Genomic DNA, 20,470 nt, shown 5'->3' with positions numbered 1-20,470 from the left:
TGCGCTGTCCTACCACCTTCCAGAAGTCAACGACTACCACTTTTGTTGACATTGAAGTCGCAGATGCTGGAAATCTGAAATAAAAACTGAATGACGTAAGGTCTGGGTGAAGTGAAACAATTAACAGTTTGAAGTCTAGCTGGAAACATGTTTATCTAGCCAAATGACCCAACCACCAGAACCCATCAACTGGTTAGAGTGACTTGTTTCTTTTTCTCTTTGCTTGGATCAATGCCTACCTTCCTGAGCTCTCCATATTGATTGAAGAAACTGTACACAATGGATTCTGGTTAATTAAGCCATTGGTTAACAGCTCTTAAAGACCAAAAACTAATTGAGAAAATAGCTGGGAATCCAAAGAATGAAAGTACATTTATCACCAAATTATGTATGCAGTATACAACCCTGAGATTTGTCTTCCCCACAGACGGTCATGAAACAAAGAAAACCCCATGGAACTCATTCAAAGAAAAACATCAACCCCCACCCTCATTCACAAAAAAAGCAAATTATGCAAACAGATAAAAGAAATGAGTGAAAAACACAGAATATAAAGCACAAAACTGAAAGAGTCCAGGCATGTTCAGTTTGGTATCTGCAGGCTGCCACGATTTAATATCACCGAAAATAGTGACCAGAAGCACATCATAATGTGAACTAAAGAGTCCAGTCCACAATCCACGCTGATTAAACCTTGCCCAAGACCTATTTTCTCCGGCACCATCCTCCAATGGCATTGAGCGAGAGGGAGAGAGAGTCCTTTTGAATGGAAGGACCTTTCTTCAGGAGCAGTGAGGATTCCTTTCATTTATTTGGGACACTATGGTGGTACAGGCAAGATGGCGCCAGCGACCAATCTTGCAGGCAGCTTACAAGATCTCTGGATTCTCTTTTTCTAAGTATACTTCTTTCTCTTATACTGCCGCTGACTGCAGTCTGTAATTTCCCTTTTAAGCTGACTAAACAAAATGGCGCTTTTGCAATTTCCTGTTAGATCCGGCGTGGATGAGAGCGGAGAATGCAGCAGCCATCGCTTGGGGTGGCTGCGTTGATTCCTCATGGCAGAACAGGAACCCGCAGTTGGCTCCAATGTGCATCGATTAAAGCGTCGAGCAAGATTGAAATTGTCAAGGACGAGAGTGGAAAGCGAACGAGCAGGTGTTCAGCACTGTCTGACTGCATTTGACTGGTCCCCTCTCTTCTCCCTGCTGCTGCTGTTGGGCAGGAGGTGTCGGAGTCTTGGGTCCTACGGCACCCGGTTCGGGAGCAGCTGTTGCCCTGCGGCCATTGGGCTCCTGGACCAATGGGAAGAGCAGCTGCAGTTTCTAAACTGACCAATCACAACGGGAGCGGCTTTTGACGAGGAGGATAAGCCGCGCCCCCATACCTCAGGCCTTCGGTCGTGTCTCTCACCTCTGTGCTGAACTTGTCAGCAGCCATGGGGATCCTGGACTGGCTCCACTCACCTCAGCAGCTCCATGACTGTCCACTCACTTTTGGGGGCTCTGCAGTTAATGCTGTTTGTTTGCCTTTTATCACTTGCACAATTTGTTCTTTTTTCGCACGCTGGGTGTTCGATGGCCTTTGTTGTGTGGGAGTTTTCCTTTAAGCAGTTTCTATTTATGTTTCTCAGTTTTGAGGCTGCCTATAAGAAGTTGAATCTCAAGGTTGTATACTGTATGAAGTATATACAGGTTATATACAGTGTGAAGACTTAGGCATATGTATGTATAGCTGGGGTGCCTAAAACTTTTCCACGGTACTATATTTGTTAGTGTGGAGCAGTCTAGTGGGAGCAGAGGATGTTGGGAATGGTGAGGGAGGGCTGGCGCAGGAGGGGTGTGGGACAGGTGGCAGAGAAGGAGTGCCAGGGCTGGGGGTGGTGTGGGTGCAGACACACCCAGCCCTGAGACACCAGGCAAGGTCATTTGATTCCAAATAATTGGCTTATTGATCATTACAGAATGTCTCTCTGGTGCTTCCCTCTCCCTTCCCCTTTTCACAACCATGATTCCCCTCTCCCTGTCCCCTTCCCACTCTCAGTCCACAATAAAGACCCATATCCAAATGAGGTTTATCATCACTCACTTATGTATGAAATTTCTTTTTCTTTACGGCAGCAGTATAATGCAATACACAAAATTACTGCAGTACTGTAAAAGGGCAAAAGTCTTAGGCACCCAAACTGTATATATCTGCCTGAGATATTTGCATGGTACAGTACATACTTTGATAATAAATGAACATTGAACTTTGAACTTCAGTTGGGACAGGAGACTGTTGCCAAACAGTTCCTAACTAGAGTCAGTCACGTGTGCTTGTGCGGTTGTTAGACACTACACTGTGCTTGGAGCAATTGTTTTTAAAATAGTGTTAGTTGCGTGTGTCTGTGTTAAAAAAGCAGTAATTTTTGTCACTGATATTTGGTGAGAAATTAGCAGTAAGGCAATTCAGAACTGTTTTGCTCCCTGGGGTTTCAAGCATTCATGCTTGGCGATGCCAGTAATGGGTGGGAGTGAAAATTAAACGACTTCACTACGTTTAGGAACTACGAAGAATTTGAAGATATTGACAATTATCTTGAATGTTACAATGAAAATGAAGATTTCAAGGATGAAATAATTGAAGCATTGTATGAAGGCAATCTGTTATCTACCCTAGATGTCTGCAATGATTTTATTCATTCACAGTCAATCAAAAGAACATGGCAATGTACAAAGGATGAATTCCTCAGTCGATAACTATTAGGAACCAATATACAGTTTTATAGTATTGTAGGAGTATTGGTAGTGCTCTAATTTGTCTGGTATTTCATTTAAACACATAATTTGTTACTCAGTTTAACTGTAGTTTGTCTTTTTATACCTTTTTATCTATTTCCATGAAACTGGCTGATTGGGGTAGCCACCTAATTGGGCCAAAATGTACTGGTCCCGATGTGTCCCAATTAACCAGATTTTTTGTGAAAACTCCTGATTTCACGGTTTTGCTGGCCGAAGTGAAAACATCCACAGTGGTCTCAAAATAAATGACTCCCTGTGCAATTCAGTTCAGTGTCCTTGCAATTTATTCTCCTGTGGTTTGTGGTTTCTCATCCTTGCCAGGGTTTGAGCCAGCTATCAAAGGCAAGTTGTCCACAAAAGACCGGATGTGAGGTTCAGTGTGCTGGAGGCTGTTTGGACCCAGGCAGTGTCGCGTCTCTCAAATGCATGCTTGCCCTCTCAGTTTTATTGACCCTTACTGCTGAATATGGTAATGGGCACTTGGGTTTGGGTGTTTAAGTATTTGTAATGTGGAAGTAGAATAGAGGGCCATTCTGCCCCTCTTTGCTGTTCTGTTAAATAACATCAAGGTTGTTGTTGTATTGGTGTGGACTGCCCTGACTCCATATCCCTTATATCCCGTATTGGATATTAGGAGGACAGTTTCTCCCTCTCCTGAAAATCCAGCACATTAAGCATGTAAATTACTACAAATTTGCCTCTAACTTCCTCCCTGCCCTTAAATTCACTTGATCTATCTCTGACACCTCCCTCCCCTTTCTCGATTTCTCTCTCCATCTCTGGAGACAAACTGCCTACTGACACCTTTTATAAACCTACTGATTCCCACAGTTAACGACTACACACACCCCTTCCCACCCCGTCTCCTGGAAAAATGTCATTCCCTTTTCTCACTTCCTTCGCCTCTGCCACATCTGTTCCCACGTCAGAGATGTCCTCTTTCTTGAAAGAATGAGGTTCCTTCCTCCACCATTGATGCTGTCCTCACGCACAGCTCCTCCATTTCCCAGACATCCACACTCACCCCACCTTCCTGCTACCTCAATAGTGATAGAGTTCCTCTTGTCATTGCTTACCACGCCATGAGCCTCCACAACCTCTGCCATCTCCAAACAGATCCTACCACTAAACATATCTTTACTTCCCCACCCCACCCCGGTGATTCCCTTGTCCATTAGTCCCTTCCCACTAATTTCCCTCCCGGCACTTATCCCAGCAAGCAGCCTAACTTCTACACCTGTCCACTCACCTCCATTCAGGGCCCCAGGCAGCCCTTCCAGGTGAGGCAACACTTCACCTGCGAATCTGCTGGGGTCGTCTGTTGTGTCCGGTGCTCCTGATGTGGCCTTCTCTACATTGGTGAGACCAGTCGTAAATTGGGGGACCGCTTCATTGAGCACCTCTGGTCCATCGCCACAAGTGGGACTTCCCGGTGGCCAAACATTTTAATTCCCATTCCTGTGCCAACATGTCGGTTCATGACCTCATCTTGTGGCATGATGAGACCACCCTTGGTGAAGGAGCTACACTTTGTAATCCATTTGGGTAGCCTCCAACCTGACGGCATGAATATTGATTTCTCCTTCTGGTGAACAAAAATTCCACCCCCCCCCAACGCATTTCTTCTTCTAGTTCCCACTCTAGCTTCTTACCCGTCCTCAACTGCCTAGCAGCTCTCCCTGCATCCCATTCCCCTTCCCCTTCTCCAATGGTCCACTGTCCATAGAAACCATAGAAACTACAGCACAGAAACAGGCCTTTTGGCCCTTCTTGGCTGTGCCGAACCATTTTCTGCCTTGTCCCACTGACCTGCACACAGACCATATCCCTCCATACACCTCCCATCCATGTATCTGTCCAATTTATTCTTAAATGTTAAAAAAGAACCCGCACTTAGCACCTCGTCTGGCAGCTCATTCCATACTCCCACCACTCTCTGTGTGAAGAAGCCCCCCCTAATGTTCCCTTTAAACTTTTCCCCCCTCACCCTTAACCCATGTCCTCTGTTTTTTTTCTCCCCTTGCCTCAGTGGAAAAAGCCTGCTTGCATTCATTCTATCTATACCCATCATAATTTTATATACCTCTATCAAATCTCCCCTCATTCTTCTACGCTCCAGGGAATAAAGTCCCAACCTATTCAACCTTTCTCTGTAACTGAGTTTCTCAAGTCCCGGCAATATCCTTGTAAACCTTCTCTGCACTCTTTCAACCTTATTTATATCCTTCCTGTAATTTGGTGACCAAAACTGAACACAATACTCCAGATTCGACCTCACCAATGCCTTATACAATGTCATCATAACATTCCAGCTCTTATACTCAATACTTTGATTAATAAAGGCCAATGCACCAAAAGCTCTCTTTACGACCCTACCTACCTGTGACGCCACTTTTAGGGAATTTTGTATCTGTATTCCCAGATCCCTCTGTTCCACTGCACTCCTCAGTGCCTTACCATTAACCCTGTATGTTCTACGTTGGTTTGTCCTTCCAACATGCAATACCTCACACTTGTCAGTATTATACTCCATCTGCCATTTTTCAGCCCATTTTTCCAGCTGGTCCAAGTCCCTCTGCAGACTCTGAAAACCTTCCTCACTGTCTACTACACCTCCAATCTTTGTATCATCAGCAAACTTGTCCTCTCCTCTCAGATTCCTTCCTCTCCAGCCCTTTATCTTTGCCATCCACCCAGTTTCACCAGTCACCTTCTCGCTATCCTCCTTCCCCTCCCCTCACATTTTTATTCTGGCATCTTCTCCCTTCCTTTCCAGACCTGAAGGAGGGTCTCAGCCCGAAATGTCGACTGTTTATTCATTTCCAAAGACGCTGCCTGACCTGCTGAGTTCCTCCAGCATTTTGTGCGGTTTGGAGTTGATGAGTCCAAGTGCAAGGTTCCCCAAATGTGATGACACAGGTAGACAGGGTGAAGAAGACATCTGGCATGCTGGCCTTCATTAGCCAAGACATTGAGTACAGAAGTTGGGATGCTACATTGCAGTTGTACAAGATGTTGATGAAGTTGCATAGAGTGTTCTAAACACAAGTGGTTCTGCAGATGCTGGAAATCCAGAGCAACACACACAAAATGCTGGAGGAATTCGGCAGGTCAGGCAGCACCTATGGGAAAGAGTGAACAGTCGATGTTTTGGGCCGAGACCCTTCATCAGGACTGAGAAGGAAGAGGAGAATTCAGAGTAAGAAGGTGGTGGGAGGGGAGGAAGAAGTACAAGGCGGCAGATGTTCACAGAAAAGGAGCAGGGAGAGAGGGTTTTTCTGAATTCCTGTTAAATGGAAATTTCTGAAATGCCCGGTTCGCTGCCGCTGCTACTGTGCGATCGAGAATCTCCGGAGGGAAGGCCCCAAAATCCCCGGCTTTGCCTGCTGCTGGCGACCGAGGCTGGGGTCGAAGCATTCGGCAGAGATGGTGTTCGGTACTCGGTGTCGGAGGGCTGATCGGAGCTCGAAGTTTTCGGACGACTCAGAGTCGGACTGTGGTCGGGCATGGCAGGGAGAGTTTTCTTCCTTCTCCCGTCTGCGTGAGATGTGGGACTTTCGAGAGACTTTGAACTTTTTTACTGTGCCCATGGCCTGTTCTTCATCAAGTTATGGTGTTGTTGCACTGTTGTAACTATATGTTATAATTATGTGGTTTTTGTTAGATTTTCAGTCTTGGTCTGTCCTGTGTTTTTGTGATATCACACCGGAGGAATATTGTATCATTTCTTAATGCATGCATTACTAAATGACAATAAAGGAGGACTGCGTGTCCTCATAATCTAATCTAATCTAAAGAGAAGATTTAAACGTCTTCAGGGTAGGCTTCCCTGGAAAAGACTTCTCAGCAGTAGTAGTATCTCCAACACACGGCAATCTGCAGATGCTGGAAATCCAGAGCAGCACACACAAAATGCTGGGGGATCTCAGCAGGTCAGGCAGCATCTGTGGCAAAGAGTAACTAGTCAATGTTTTGTGGGGTCTTGGTCCGAAGCATTGGCTGTTTATTCCCCTCTGGAGAGGCTGCCTGACCCTCTGAGTTCCTCCAGCAATTTGTGTTTGGATTATTGTTTATTTATTAATTTATCGAGACACAGCGTGGAATTGGTCCCTTGAGCTACAGCGCCCAGAAATCCACTAATTTAATGTCAGCCCAAATCACGGGGCAATTAACCTGCCAACCGGTACATCTTTGGACTGTGGGAGTAATCCGGAGCACCCGGAGGAAACCAGACAGGGCAGAATCTACAAACTCCTTATAGGCACTGGCGGGAATTAAACCCAGGATGCCAGAACGGTGAAAGCGTTTTGCTAACCGTGCTGCATACTGCGTGTTCACTTATGGTCGTCCTGCTATCAGGAAAATGCCATTAAGCTGGAAGCGAGTACAGGAAAGATGTACGAGGATGTTGCCAGGACTGGAGGGTTGGAGTTATAGAGAGAAGCTGAGGAGGCAAGGACCTTATGCATTTGAGCATAGGAGAATGAGGGGTGATATTACAGAGGTCTATAAAATCATGAGGGCAGACTCCACTGCTGTCTGCAGCTTCATATGTTCCTGTGCATTCAGATTGTCGTACCGGACCACAGTGCAACCAGTCAGGATACTTTCAACGGTATGTCTGTAGAAATTTGCTAGGGAGTGTTTGGTGACAAGCCAATCCTCCTTAGATTAGATTAGATTAGATTATGAGGACGCTCAGTCCTCGTTTATTGTCATTTAGAAATGCATGCATTAAAAAATGATACAATGTTCCTCCAGAATGATATCACAGAAACACAAGACAAATCAAGACTAAATCTGACAAAAACCACATAATTATAACATATAGTTACAACAGTGCGAAGCAATACTGTAATTTGATAAGAGCAGACCATGGGCACGGTAAAAAAAAAAGTCTCAAAGTCCCGATAGCCCCATCTTCACGCAGATGGTAGAAGGGGAAACTCTCCCTGCCATGAACCTCCAAGCGCCGCAAACTTGCCGATGCAGCGCCATTGGAAGCATCCGACTGCAGCGGACTCAGTCCGTTCGAAAACTTCGAGCCTCCAACACCGAGCATCGAGTGCCGTCCTCTGCCGAGCGTTTTGACCCCGCCCCGGCCGCCGAGCAACAAGCAAAGCCGAGGACTTGGGGCCTTCCCCTCCGGAGATTCTGGATCACACAGTAGCAGCAGCAGCGAAGCAGGTATTTCAGAAGTTTCACCAGATGTTCCTCCGTGCTCTTACGTCCGTCTCCATCAAATCAGGATTGTGCATGGCATCCTACTTGACAGATAATAGATATTCATCACTGCGAAACTTCCTGAGAAAGTACTCTGCCTTCCCTTTGATTGGACGTACGGGCTGGGCTCAGGACGGGTCAGAGTGGCCAGGCTTTGGTGTAGGCAAGTATCGGTAGAAGTTCTAAGTAATTAAGTGAATAAGTTTCTGGCAAGTTCTTTTTCTGTTACTACATAGCTAGTGCGATGAGAGTGGGTCCACATTTCATGGTATCTTTGTGTGAGATGTTGGAACTCTGGGAGACCTCCAGCCTCCCCTGGTAACTGCTCCTGCATGAAGTGTGCCGAGGTGCAGCTTGTTAGAGACTGTGTTAAGGAACTGGAGCTCTAGCTCGCTGATCTTCAGCTCGTACGGGAGGCTGAGCAAGTGATGGATAGGAGCTATAGGGAGGTAGTCACCTCTAGGTTGTCGGAGGCAGGAACCTGGGTGACTGAGAGAGAAGGGGAATGGGTAGCTAGTGCAGAGTACCCCGATGGCCTTTCCCAACAATAAGGGGGTGGGGGGAGAATGATCTACCGGGGGCAAGATGCAGTGCCAGATCTCTGGCACCGAGTCTGCCTCTATCGCAGAGAAGGTAAGGGGGTGGGGGGAGTAAGAAGTTTGCAGTAGTAATTGGGGATTGCATAGTTAGAGGAGAAGAAAGCAGATTCTATGGATGTGAAATAGCCACCCAGATGCTTGGGTCAGGGATGTCCCGGATTGGATCCATGGCATTCCAAAGCGGGAGGGTGAACAGCTAGAAGTCGTGGTACATTTTAGTACCAACAACATAGGTAGGAAAGGGCAGGTGGTACTGGGGAGAGAATACAGGGAGTCGGGTAGAAAGCTGAGAAACAGGGTAGTAATCTCTGGATTGCTGCCTGTGCCCCGTGCCAGTGAGGGTAAGAATAGGATGATTTGGCAGGTGAACGCTTATTTGAGGAACTTGTGTTGGGGGAGGCAGAAGTTCAGTTTTCTGATTATTGGGATCTCTTCTGGGGAAGGTATGACCTGTACACAAAGGCTGGGTTACACGTGAACCCAAGGGGGACCAATATCTGAGGGGATGGCTAGAGCTGTTCAGGAGGGTTTAAACTAATTTAGCAGGAGGATAGGAACCGGAAGGTAGGACTGAGGATAGGGCTCCTATGTCTTATTGTCTTATGATCGAGGTCACCCAAGATGTTAACACCAAGGAATTTAATACTGCTGACTCTCTGCACCACTGATCTCTCAGTCATGTTCCCATGGGTGTCCTGTTGTATTTGGGTCAGTATCCTGGCCCAGTATCCTCTAAACATCTCCAGGTGTGGAACTGGAAAACTCTGAATCTTTGGCTAGTGTTTTGGGTTGGGTTTTAATTCCATACCCAACCAAACCTCCTCCTGGTAAAATGGTGGGTTGCTTGGTCACAGCAGCCTCTTTGGGTCTAACAAATGGTGCAAATGTGTGTCTCAAACACTTTTTTGTGATTGCTACACCCTGGGAGATGTTGGCAATATAAAACACTGTAAGCCCGTAGGCGGGAAAGCTGCGTGGTCTCGGTTGGTTTGTGGAGCAGTTCCTCACGCCGCAGCTGGGTTGGGGGTGGCCCCTGCAGGCACACTCTCCCCTCAGTGCTGCTCTTCAGTGTTCACTCCCTGGAAGACAAACTGGATTGCCTTCAGGTGTGGCTGACCCAAAGCGAGATGAGGAACTGCTGCGTACTTGTTCTTGTGGAAACGTGGCTCCAGGACAACATCCTGTGCACCATCAGTCTTCAAGCCATGCCTCTCAGAGGCTTGTGCTAACGTTATTTTGTGACTGTATGTGCTATCGTAACTACATGTGCTGTGTGTCGTTGTTCTACCTCTTGGTTTGGGATGAACATTGTTTCATTTACTGCATATGTATGTATGGTTGCTTGGCAATTAAACTTGAACTTGATATTTCACTGGCCTTTTCTATACTGCAGTAACTGGGAAGGGGTGTAATCTGTAGGATTTTGTGCAGGAACTGAATGGGAGAGAATTTGATTCTCTGGATTTCGTGGTAGGGAGTGAACAGGAAAGAGTTTGCACCAGGATATCATACAACTGCACCAGAACAGTTGCTGGCAAAACTTGCTTCAATTGTCATTAAGAGGGGTTAAAAAATGTTGTCAGAAGCTGAGTGCCAAAACCCAGATCCATTCCCCATCCTTGACATTAGTAAATCTCTTTCGTCTGGTTGCTTGGCAACTGTGAGTATTTCCCTCTCGCTCAGTAGCTGATGTGGTGCTGCGGTGCGGTTATTTAGTGTGTAGTTTCGATGCTGAGACCTAAAGTGTGGTGCCATCCGCGCACAGGGAGGTGCAGGAGAGAGCCTGCGGCCGCTGGAGTACTTCATCTGCCTGGATCCCAGGGCAGGCTGTGCTTCCTGTAGCTTTTACCTGAAGGTCTGTGTGCCAAAGTGGCGGGAGGGTAGGGTGCACAGGTAAATTGCAGTTTGTTCCTTTCTTTGCCTCTTTTTGGCGGTGGGGGGGGACCGTCTGGTGTTTCAGAGCTAATCTCTGGGTTTGCATGGGGAGCGGCTTGCCTCGATCAGCAGAACAAAGGCAGGTGAGTGCGGTTAGCCCATGGTTCAGGAAGAGAGACGCTTGCCACGCTGTGTGACTTCCTGTTCGCTGCAGTTCACATCCTGTGCCGCTGAGCCCAAGCCCAGCCTGATGTCAGCTGCTGCCCGTCAGCTACCCTGGCTCCCCCTGCTTCCCCACGGACACCTCTGTCCAGCTCGTCAGTGTGTTCCGGACGCTGGGACCGAGCGTTCCTCGATGCTTGCCTTACGTGTAACAAGAGGATTCATTCCTAGCAGACGAGCGTGAGTCTCTCCTCTCTGTAAGCCACTCCCTCCCACCACGGTCCAAAAGGATTCAAGATTCTACGACTACAACTAGAGGTCATGTGCTAGGGTGAAAGGTGTAAAGTTCAAGGGGAACATGAGGGTAAACTCTCTCGGAGGGTGCTGGGAGTGTGGAATGAGCTGCCAGCACAAGTGGTGCATGCCAGCACCATTCCAATGTTTGGATAGGTCCATGGATGGCAGGGAATTGGAGGGCTATGGTCCCGGTGCAGCTCGATGGGAGTAGACAGCTTAAATGGTTCAGCACGGACTAGATGGGTTGAAGGGTCTGTGTCTGTACTTTTCTATGACTCTATTTAATGTCATTTCGAGTACACAAGTGTAAAGGAAAACAAAATAATCGTTACTCCAGATCAGAGGCTGCATGGAAAATACAGTAAGATAAAGAACCCAATAGTAATAAAAAAATACAGATATTTAAGATGCCTTATATACATAGATTGATTATACGTCTGTAAAGTGACGCTAGGCACAGGAGTGTTTGTACATAAGGTGACTGAGAGGATATGATAACGTAGTGGTGGTTGGGTTGTGGAGGTTCCCCTCACTGCTTGGGGAAAGTAACTGTTTTTGAGTCTGGTGGTCCAGGCTTGGATGCTGTCTCCTCCCTGATAAGAGTGCTGGTTCCCCTCGACTGAGAGGGTGCGTTCAGTACAAAAGGGCCTCTGCACTGATAGATGCCTCCTCTTGGACTAGATGTTAAACTGAGACCTCCCCATGTCGAGAAAAAAAAAACAAAAATCTACTTGCCCATGTTTGGAGTTGAGATCCCTCACTTTCAGAACATAGAACAGTTACAGTACATGACAGGCCCTTCAGCCCACAATGTTGTGCCGGCCTTTTAATCTACTCTGAGGTGAATCTAACTCTTCCTTCGCACATAGCCCTCTGTTTTTCTTTTATCTGTGTGCTTATCTAAAAGTCCCTTAAATGTCCCTAATGTATCTGCCCTTTACCATCACCCCAGGCAGGGTGTTCCGTGCACCCACCACTTTCTGTGTAAAGAACTTGCCCCTGAATAAGGATCTAGTGTTTTCCTGGCGTATATAACACCTGAACTCTTCTCGGGTTTCCAGCCGGTTCCAGGTGTTGATTTTAATGGTCGTCTCAATGACAAACTCCGTCATCTTCATCAGGGATGATGCTAGGCATGTCTAGTCCGGTGGTATATAAACTCAACTCCCGTCATCCATCCCTCCTGATTGGTTAATCTTCAACCAATCAGGTTTCCGCTGTCCCACCTTGTTTAAAATCATATCCCAGTTTTTACTTAGAGCAAGACCTTCATCTTTGTTGAAGTTCTTATTCTCTAGTCTTATCTCAATGGCTTCCTTACCAGGTAGCCCCAGAAACCATTGGCACAGCACCAGTAGTTCTGTGCCGTCAAAGTAAATCCTATGGTCATCGCGAATGCAGTGTTCTGCTACCGCTGATTTCTCTGGGTAACCCAATGGACACACCTTGATGCTGGTTTCCACTACACGGGAGATCCTGTAAATGCCAGCCGTCCTGAGTCCCAGGACACCTTTGACCCGCAGAACTTACCTCTGACAACCCCCTCCCCCCCCACACCAATCACTGGAAAATTATGTCCCTCCTGTAGTGGCTATTTCCATCCTGGGAGAAAGCCTCTCATTTTCAAAAGGTGATCTCAATTAAACTTACATGATCTGGGACAGTCAGAGAGAGACGAGATGAACATGAGCTAACCGTAAGAAGCCATGATCCTCTCTCATGAAGACCAAGAAGGACACGGGTTCATCTGGGGAATCTACGAAAATCCTGGCTGAAGCACAAAACAAGAAATCGAGAGAATTCTTAGAAGCTTGGTTCTGAGTGGAAGACTCTATTAACAAGCATATGGAATGCATGCAATCTGCAAACCGATGTGTCTGTGGGATCGGGGCCCGAGGACACCCGTGGAACCAGTGCTCACAACGAGCGATAACCAGGGATCACTCAGCTGTCGGGTTGGCTGGGACCAGGCGGAAACTAACGGCCAACGTGACAGCCGACCAATCAGAATGACGAGTTGGACCAATGAAAACGAGCACTCAGCAGAAACATCTCTTCATGGCGCACGATGATGTCACCTCATCTGGCGATGAAACATTTGTGATCTGACCTCCAGGCTTGGCGAACAACCCTATAAACAATAAGTGAATAAATCAGATTGGTGTGGATTGAATTAACAGTGTTAATAAAAAGCTGCCTCTTCTGCTAAACTTGACCTCAGATTCCCTCCTCACCCTTCTCTCTCCTCCCTCAGCCACACCCTCCTCATCACCCTCTAGGATCTCTTCCCTCCTTCCAGTCATAGTCTTCTGAGTCAGCTTGGTGTTCATACCTTAAGCACCTTCATCAAGCACTCAGAACGCTGGGAGTATTCTGTCCATGGACGCTTCATGGCCTGCAGAGTGTTTATTGCACTCACAGTTTTTAGTTCAGATTTTCAGCATCTGCAGTCTTATTTTGACTTATAAGATTATTAAGGGATTGGACACGCTAGAGGCAGGAAGCATGTTCCCGATGTTGGGGGAGTCTAGAACCAGAGGCCACAGTTTAAGAATAAGGGGTAGACCATTTAGAATGGAGTTGAGGAAAAACTTTTTCACACAGAGGGTTGTGGTTCTGTGGAATGCTCTGCCTCAGAAGGCAGTGGAGGCCAATTCTCTGGATTCTTTCAAGAAAGAGTTAGATAGAGCTCTTAAAGGTTGCGGAACAAAGGGATATGGGGAGAAGGTAGGAAAAGGGTACTGATTGTGGATGATCAGCCATGATCACAGTGAATGGTGGTGCTGGCTTGAAGGGCTGAATGGCCTGCTCCTGCACCTATTGTCTATTGACTTTCACTGTTCATACAATGATAGTTACTGCCCATTACCCACTGGCATTCAGGGCAGCAATGAAGATCCTCCATCTCTGCCTGTCCTGGGCCATCTTCTCTAATGTGCCCCAGGTGTGGTTCAGGTCCTCAGCCGCACTCAGATGGAGAAGGAATCTTCATTGCTGTTTCCGTAACAATTTTGTTTTACCAGTTGGGGTTGTTAGCCCTGAGCTGAACCCCAAACCTGGAGGACCGGTGGACCACTCTTAGTCTGTCTGGCCTCTACCCTTTGACCTGCTTGGTATGGGTGACCCTACCAAGAGCCAAAGCATAAAGTCCTGACTTCAGCCAGCATAGTTCTCCAGGTCGTCGAGGCACACAAGCCTCCAAACCCAAAAATGAGGTTGTGGTCTTCTTGGACGTTATTATGAGGGGGCATGATTTTAAGGTACCAGGAGCAAGTATGGTGGGATGTCAGAGGTATTTATTTTTTACCCAGAGTGGTGGATGTGTGGACGCCATCCCGGGGTGGTGGTAGGGGTAGATACATTAGGGACATATAAGAGACTGTTATGGAGGGTTATGTAGGAGGAATGGTGGCAGGGTGGAGATATATCTCTACCAAAGGAGGTGTAAGGTGCTCCTTTCCTCCACTAACCAGCAGGTCACCCTTGGCAAGGTGTAGCACCTGCTTAGCACACCCTCCCCCCAAAAAATCAGGGTCACGTGAAGCCACTGGAGCAGGTGGTGGATGGTCATATGAGCAGCCAGTGCATATCACAAGTCCTGGTTATGTGACACCAGGCAGACAATCTTTGAAGAGTATTGATAATAGCTGGGGTCACCCATCTTGTAAAGACACTGCCCAGACAATGGCAAACCACTTCTGTAGGAAAATTTGCCAAGAACATCATGGTCATGGAAAGACCATGATCGCCTATGTCATACAACATGGCACAAACTGAATGAAAGATGTAGGTGGAAGGGTTAATAAGTTAAAATGTCAGCATAGTTTCATGGGCCAAGGGACCTATACTGTGCTGTAATTTCCTACATTCAGCAGGAGTGGCGGTTTTTCTTTCCAGCACTATTGAAATCCATCCCAATCTGATTTAATCAGGTGAAGTTTTCACCCCAGAAAGTAAGTTCAACTGAGATCATCTTACTGAAAACGAGAGAGAGTCACAACCTCATGTCCTCACACTGCCTTCAAGGAACGCAGCAGACTGCCAACTGCCTGTGTTCCTGGCAGACTGCAGGGTGCTGAGTCCATCTGGACAGGGCTGTGGTGTAAGACACAGCAAGCAAGTCGTTCAGGTGGCTTGGCTGGCTCCAAGACCCCACTGCATTCCTGGAACCTGCTCCACTTGGGTGAAGGCCGGACGCTGTGTGAGAAGGCAGAGTGAGTGTGCCAAGTTCCCATGCTCCCACCCTAACTGCCTGCCGTTCGAATCGTTGCTCATAGAAGGAGATACCACAAATGCAGCCCTGCCCGTGTTAAGAACGTGTACTGAAAATGAATCGCTGCCGGGCCACTCGAATGAGGTTTGGAACAGTACACACACCCTTTAGTCAATTGGAGGTTCGAATGGACTGCCTGGCGTAGGTTATCTTGCCCGCGGGTCACACTGCTGGGGAAAATAGAATGTCTTTAACTATTTACTTGCTGTTTCCTTGCTATCACTATTAAATCTCTTAATTACACAGTCTTCACAACCCCCCCATCCCCGACGGTCTTGCACTCTGGTCGAATGCCCAAGCTGATGTGGTCTTTCATTGATCCTGTTATGGTTATTATTCTATAGATTTACTGAGTATGCCCACAAGAAAATGAATCTCAGGGTTGTATATGGTGATATGTATGTACTCTGATAATAAATTTACTTTAAACTTTGAACTTCTGCACTACCTATTTAATTTATATATACATCTTATTGTAATTTATAGATTTTATAGCATTTACATCATCCTCCCACCCCCACTGTCTTATTTTGCCGCCTTCCCCTTCTCAAACCACCCATGAACACTACCTCACTATATTTTTTCTTCTTTTGCACTACTTATTTAAATATAAACATATAATATTGCTTTAAAAATGATGTTTTTTTTAAATGATGTATTGCAATGTACTACTGCCACAAAACAACAAATTTCATGATATCTGCCAGTGATATTAAACCAGATTCCGATTGCTTCCTTTCCTGCCTTGATGGAGGGTCTCGGTCCGAAACACTGACTGTCATTTCCTTCCGTAGATGCTGCCTGACCTGCTGAATTCCTCCAGCAATTTGTGTCCACGCTGAACCACTTAAACTGCCTTCTCCCATCGACCTGCTCTCTATACCCCTACCATCCATGTACCTATCCAAACTTCTCTCAAACTTTGAAACCAAGCTCGCATGCACTGGCAGCCCATTCCACACTCTGAGTGAAGAAGTTTCCCCTCATGTTCTTCTTAAACTTTTCACCTTTCACCCTTAACCCATGACCTCTGGTTGTCGTCCCACCCAACCTCAGTGGAAAAAACCTGCTTGCATTTACCCTATCTATACAACTCATAATTTTGTATATCTCTACCATATCTCCCCTCAATCTTCTACATTCCAAGGAATGAAGTCCTAACTATTCAATCTTTCCTTATAACTCAGGTCCTCCAGGCCCAGCAACATCCATGTAAATTTTCTCTGTACTCTTCAAACCTTATTTACATCTTTCCTGTAGGTGGGTGACAAAAACTACACACAATACTCCAAATTAGGCCTTGTCAATGTCTTCAACATAACATCCCATCTCCTGAAGGCCAATGTGCCAAAAGATTTCTTTATGACTTCCTTTTTTACGAGTGATGATAAATCAGGTTTATAATCACTCACCTATGTTGTGAAATGTGTTTTTCTTTAATGGCAGTGGTTCAGTGCAATACGTAAAATGATTACAGTACTGTGCAAAAGTCTTGGGCACCCTAGCACAGTGCTGTAATAATTTTATGTATTGTGTTTGGCTGGCCCATGGCTTTAAAGAGAATTTGTACACAAAGTTGCACAACTGCAGTGTGAGGGTGACCAGATAATCTGTTTTAGATTAAGGACCTCCTCCTCTTCAAAGATTTACTGGGGATCTCCTGCCTCCAATACAGAGCAGCTGTGTTGCTGGCTTCTAGATGCTCCCTTTTTTGTTGCTATTTTAGTGATTTTGATTGGGGCGGCCTGCAGATAATGAATGTCACAGCGCAAGATTGAACTAGAACTGAGCTGAACTGAAAATTCCTGGACACTTGAGATTTTGTATTTTATATTCTGTGTTTATCGCTTGTTTTTTTTTCCACTGTTAGCACAGTTTGTTCTTTATTAGCGTGTGGGGGAGGTCTTGTTTTCCTTTGGATAGGTTTCATGGTTTTCTTTGTTTTGTGGCTGTCTTATGGAAAACAAATCTCAGAGCTGTATACTGTGTACAAGTCAGGTCAAGTTTATTGTCATTTAACTAGAAACATGACAGCATTTCTCCAGACCAGGGTGCAAAGCACTGTAATACGCATCATAATTTATGAAAGTAAGGATGAAATCTACAGGTGGATTACACATAAATAAACTCAGGTGCATGAATTAAATATTGCCAGGTACAGAACAGATTAGCTAATGACACTTTGACCGTGATCACAGGGAGCTCAGAAGCCTAATGGCCTGGGGGAAGAATCTGTTTCGCATCCTGACCATTGCTGTTTTTGTGCATTGGAGTCTCCCGCCTGATGGTAGAAAGACATACTTTGACAATAAATGTACTTGGAATCTTTGAGAGCATTTGAGTTAGTGGCCCCTCTGTATGATGCTGCCCCTGGCAGTACGGAGGGGGCGGGTGGTGTGGTGAAGGTTCACCATTCACCTCCAGCACACCCTGAGGTCACCACAACACCATCTTCTGACTGCAGGCCCGTTTATAAAGAAGTAAGACTTTGCGGTGTGCCTTTATAGTGACGCTGTCCGCTGTTATGCTGAATATTACTCTCGGCTTTCGATAGATGTGAACCATTGCGGTCGACTGACATATGGTCTCCAGTTGGGAGCACAGACACAGGGGTTCACGTGGTCAGAATCATCACAGTATTGTAGGTCGTGAAATTTGTTGTTTTGTGGCAGCTGTACAATGTAAGATTTAAGAACTAGTACAAGTCACAAAAAATATGTAGTGTGTAGGAACCATGTATCCATCTTCTGTCTGCATTGTATGATGTGTGGTGTGTTTATTATGGGTGGGCTGGGGCGTGGTAGAAGCGAAGAGTGTGGTTACGTACTTATGCTTTGTCCTTAATCAGTCTAGTCTGGGTAGAGCTAGAGAGTTGGCTGTGGGAGGGATGATATCTTTTTACTGCTTAACGATGTTTAAATTCGCTTAAATCACTTAAATGGGCTTAAACATGTTCAAATTTGCTTAAATATGCTTAAATTCACTTCCTTAAATGCACTTAAATTCACTTGAATACTCTTAAAGATGTTAGAGAACGGTCGGCTTAAGTATGTTGGAATACACTAAGATTTTATTTCATTCTCTTGCTATTATGAGTTTTTATCATTTCAAGATCGTTCATTTTGCTGGTTTTTTAATAAAAGACCAAATGTGTTCTTCGACTTTGGAACTTCATTGTTGGATTGGTCGTACAGTATCAACCCACACCCCCATGCTCAGTCTTAAAGTGGTTTTGGTTTGTTTGAAAGAAGCCGTTACATGACGCAGGAGAGAAATAACAAAGTGGTGTTGATAGATCGGTAGGGCAGAGTACGGGCCCATTGGCCTACAATATTTAGCCGACCTTTTAACCTAATTCACAGTCAATTTAACTTTTATCTCCTACACTGTCTGTCGCCCTCCATTTTTCTTTCATCAGTCTAAGAGCCAATATGTTTGGCCCAGGATAGATCTCTAAGATGTTGATATGGCAAATTTTTTTACAGAGGTAGTTTGCATTACCTTCTTCTAGGCAGAGTCTTTACAAGATGGGTGACCTCAACCATTATCAATACTCTTCAGAGATTGTCTGCCCGGTGTCTGTGGTTGCATAACCAGGACTTGTGATACGCATCAGCCACTCATCCACCACCTGCTCCACTGGCTTCACGTGACCCTGACCCTGGGGTGTGGGGGGGGGGCTAAGCAGGTGCTACACCTTGCCTAAAGGTGACTTGCAGGCTAGTGGAGGGAGGGAGTGCCGCACGTCTCATTTGGTAGAGACATATCTCCACCCCATCACCCATGAGCTTACCCTATTGAATCCAGTTCCAGACATAGATAGTTGTTTGCCCCACATGTGAGAGGAGGAACAGATGACTTTCCACTCTAATGTCTGTGAGATCAGTGCCTGAAAATTAAAGATGAAAGATTAGCTTTATTTGTCACAAGTACCCAGTGAAAGGTGTAATTTTTACGACAATTATCAGCAGTCTTACCGAGGTGCTGGGGCAGTCCACAAGGTTCACCAGGCTTCCGGTATGCCCACGACTCACTAACCCCATGACCTTGGACTGTGAGAAAACCGGAGCACCCGGAGGAAATCCACGTGCTCGCAGGAAGAGCGTATGATGCAGAGATCGATCCTAGGATGTGCTAGGACACGTCATCAGTGACGTACCCCTGGGGTCATCGAGTATTTTAGGTTTTTCAATAGCAGGGACCCTTGCCCAGGTGACCCGTCCAGGGTTGATTAAGCCCTGGCTTGTATCCCGGCAGCATTGGTCCATGGGTCACACGTCTTGATCCACAGCCATCTGGAGGATCACTGAGCAGCCTCTGTGATGGTCCTGAGGCTCTTTTCTTTGCAGCCCCTGTGATGCCAAGGAGAGAGTAGGTTCTACACAGCAAGCTAGAAAAACCTCTAGGCTCACCTCGTGCCCTCCACCCATCTCTGACACTGCCCTACCAGCTCCTGGTATTTGCCCTTCTTGCACTCGAACGCCACCTCAATCCGGTCTTCCCAAGGAGCTGTCAGTGCCACCATGGCCACCTTGACAGAATGACCACAACTCATTGCAGACAGTGGCTGGAACTGCACCTGGGTCACTGGTGATGTAAAGACTTCCACTAACTGCTACACTACCGTAGCCTCACAAGCTGCTCTGGCCCTGGGAACGGTTCTACTGAGTCAGCAAGAGCGGTTATGGGTCTTATTGTCTTGAGAGATGGGACTTGTTGGAATAGCTGGGGTTCTGTGGTTGTTTGGTGGCTGTTCTTACACATTCAGTATCTTCCTCCTCTTAGTCATTCTGTTGTCACACAGTATCCAACATGAAACATCGAGGAGCTGATGTTCATCTCGATCAGGGTTTCCCAACCTTCTTTATGCCATGGATTCTTACCATTAACCAAGGAGCCTGTGGACCGCGGGTTAGGATCCCCTGGTCTAAGTACACTTTGGAAGGATAGTAGATGGTGTGTTATAGTTTTAATCTGGGACTTTCTCTGGAAACTCCATAAAGGGCAAAGTCCTGGTCGACATGCAGTAGAAGGGCCAAATGGCTGTGTCTCTGTCGTAGTGCAGTGTGGCTCTATGCTGCTGGGCTTGTTGTGGTTGTTACTGAGGGAGAGTGCAGAGCACACCAGGATGCCAGCATGCAGGATACCCAACCGAATTGTACTGACAACCCTGCTTGTGCAGTATGTGGGAGTGACTAACTGAGTGAGATAGGAATAGCACTACTAACTACCACTATGTCTCCCCTTCTTGAAAAATT

The 20,470-nt window shown here is 46.3% G+C and overlaps 1 protein-coding gene across 4 annotated transcripts in view; it reads left to right on the top strand.

Annotated features, from left to right (window-relative positions):
* The window catches only part of plekhg2 (pleckstrin homology domain containing, family G (with RhoGef domain) member 2), a 201,311-nt gene that overhangs the window by 72,083 nt on the left and 108,758 nt on the right, over window positions 1-20,470 (top strand). The window contains exon 1 of one of the 4 annotated variants that reach the window (XM_063063592.1): window positions 10,722-10,882. The exons of the other annotated variants lie outside the window; for them this stretch is intronic. The gene's annotated coding sequence lies outside the window, so the exon portion shown is untranslated. Of the gene's footprint in view, window positions 1-10,721; window positions 10,883-20,470 lie in introns of those variants that run through there. 4 annotated transcript variants of the gene reach the window in all.

Source organism: Mobula hypostoma, chromosome 12 (genome assembly GCF_963921235.1).
Source record: "Mobula hypostoma chromosome 12, sMobHyp1.1, whole genome shotgun sequence".
Lineage (NCBI taxonomy): Eukaryota > Metazoa > Chordata > Chondrichthyes > Myliobatiformes > Myliobatidae > Mobula > Mobula hypostoma.
The sequence above is the reverse complement of the archived record's forward strand: the minus strand, read 5'-3'. Positions and strand labels throughout refer to the sequence as shown.